General features: G+C 60.9%; 1 pseudogene; it reads left to right on the top strand.

Annotated features, from left to right (window-relative positions):
• The window catches only part of LOC126435618 (large subunit ribosomal RNA), a 5,730-nt pseudogene that overhangs the window by 1,143 nt on the left and 2,087 nt on the right, over nucleotides 1-2,500 (top strand).

Here is a 2,500-nt window from a genome sequence, read left to right as displayed (position 1 = left end):
GGTGAACTATGCCTGGCCAGGACGAAGTCAGGGGAAACCCTGATGGAGGTCCGTAGCGATTCTGACGTGCAAATCGATCGTCGGAGCTGGGTATAGGGGCGAAAGACTAATCGAACCATCTAGTAGCTGGTTCCCTCCGAAGTTTCCCTCAGGATAGCTGGTGCTCGTACGAGTCTCATCCGGTAAAGCGAATGATTAGAGGCCTTGGGGCCGAAACGACCTCAACCTATTCTCAAACTTTAAATGGGTGAGATCTCCGGCTTGCTTGATATGCTGAAGCCGCGAGCAAACGACTCGGATCGGAGTGCCAAGTGGGCCACTTTTGGTAAGCAGAACTGGCGCTGTGGGATGAACCAAACGCCGAGTTAAGGCGCCCGAATCGACGCTCATGGGAAACCATGAAAGGCGTTGGTTGCTTAAGACAGCAGGACGGTGGCCATGGAAGTCGGAATCCGCTAAGGAGTGTGTAACAACTCACCTGCCGAAGCAACTAGCCCTGAAAATGGATGGCGCTGAAGCGTCGTGCCTATACTCGGCCGTCAGTCTGGCAGTCATGGCCGGTCCTTGCGGCCGGCCGCGAAGCCCTGACGAGTAGGAGGGTCGCGGCGGTGGGCGCAGAAGGGTCTGGGCGTGAGCCTGCCTGGAGCCGCCGTCGGTGCAGATCTTGGTGGTAGTAGCAAATACTCCAGCGAGGCCCTGGAGGGCTGACGCGGAGAAGGGTTTCGTGTGAACAGCCGTTGCACACGAGTCAGTCGATCCTAAGCCCTAGGAGAAATCCGATGTTGATGGGGGCCGTCATAGCATGATGCACTTTGTGCTGGCCCCCGTTGGGCGAAAGGGAATCCGGTTCCTATTCCGGAACCCGGCAGCGGAACCGATACAAGTCGGGCCCCTCTTTTAGAGATGCTCGTCGGGGTAACCCAAAAGGACCCGGAGACGCCGTCGGGAGATCGGGGAAGAGTTTTCTTTTCTGCATGAGCGTTCGAGTTCCCTGGAATCCTCTAGCAGGGAGATAGGGTTTGGAACGCGAAGAGCACCGCAGTTGCGGCGGTGTCCCGATCTTCCCCTCGGACCTTGAAAATCCGGGAGAGGGCCACGTGGAGGTGTCGCGCCGGTTCGTACCCATATCCGCAGCAGGTCTCCAAGGTGAAGAGCCTCTAGTCGATAGAATAATGTAGGTAAGGGAAGTCGGCAAATTGGATCCGTAACTTCGGGATAAGGATTGGCTCTGAGGATCGGGGCGTGTCGGGCTTGGTCGGGAAGTGGGTCAGCGCTAACGTGCCGGGCCTGGGCGAGGTGAGTGCCGTAGGGGTGCCGGTAAGTGCGGGCGTTTAGCGCGGGCGTGGTCTGCTCTCGCCGTTGGTCGGCCTCGTGCTGGCCGGCGGTGCAGGATGCGCGCGCCTGCGCGGCGTTCGCGCCCCGGTGCTTCAACCTGCGTGCAGGATCCGAGCTCGGTCCCGTGCCTTGGCCTCCCACGGATCTTCCTTGCTGCGAGGCCGCGTCCGCCTTAGCGTGCTCCTCCGGGGGCGCGCGGGTGCGCGGATTCTCTTCGGCCGCCATTCAACGATCAACTCAGAACTGGCACGGACTGGGGGAATCCGACTGTCTAATTAAAACAAAGCATTGCGATGGCCCTAGCGGGTGTTGACGCAATGTGATTTCTGCCCAGTGCTCTGAATGTCAACGTGAAGAAATTCAAGCAAGCGCGGGTAAACGGCGGGAGTAACTATGACTCTCTTAAGGGGTGAAACCTTCCGGTACCTGGGGCTGCAATTTTCCACGGCGGGTCGCTGTGTCTTCAACCCACGTCGCCACCTGGTGGAGCAGCTTGACGTCATCTCCCGAGCTCCGCTGAAGCCGCAACAGCGCCTCCACGCTCTCACCAACGTACTTCTCCCTGGCCTGTACCACGGGCTGGCCCTCAGCCGCACCCGGGTGGGTGCATTGAAGTCGGCCGACGTCACCATCCGGGCCGCCGTCAGGAGATGGTTCCGCCTTCCGGCGGACACCCCCCTGGGATACTTCCACGCTCCTGTTGCCCAGGGGGGCCTCGGCATTCCATCTTGCCGATGGATGGGTCCAACCCTCCGTCGGTCCCGTCTCCTGGCGCTGAAGAAGATAGGGCCAGCCTGCGACGGTGCAGGCATGGAGGAGGTGCAGCGTGAGATCGAGGTGCTGGAGCGCCACCTAATGTGGGAGGGCCACCTCCTCAAATCGTCAACGCAGGTTGGGGAAATGTGGGCGGCGCGCCTACACATCGCCATTGACGGTGCGGCGCTGTCATCTTCTGCCGCCGTCAGTGGCCAACATCAGTGGGTCGCCGACACCAGTCGCCTGCTATCTGGGCGTGAATACATCGACGCCCTCCGCGCCCGCATCAACGCCTTCCCTACGAAGGCACGGCGCAGTCGCGGGCGGGAGGCGGACACCAGATGCCGCGCGGGGTGCCAGGCCGTGGAGACCGCCAACCACGTACTTCAGGCTTGCTTTAGGACGCACG

The sequence above is a fragment of the Schistocerca serialis genome, unplaced genomic scaffold, assembly GCF_023864345.2.
Source record: "Schistocerca serialis cubense isolate TAMUIC-IGC-003099 unplaced genomic scaffold, iqSchSeri2.2 HiC_scaffold_1212, whole genome shotgun sequence".
Classification (NCBI taxonomy): domain Eukaryota; kingdom Metazoa; phylum Arthropoda; class Insecta; order Orthoptera; family Acrididae; genus Schistocerca; species Schistocerca serialis.
The sequence above is the reverse complement of the archived record's forward strand: the minus strand, read 5'-3'. Positions and strand labels throughout refer to the sequence as shown.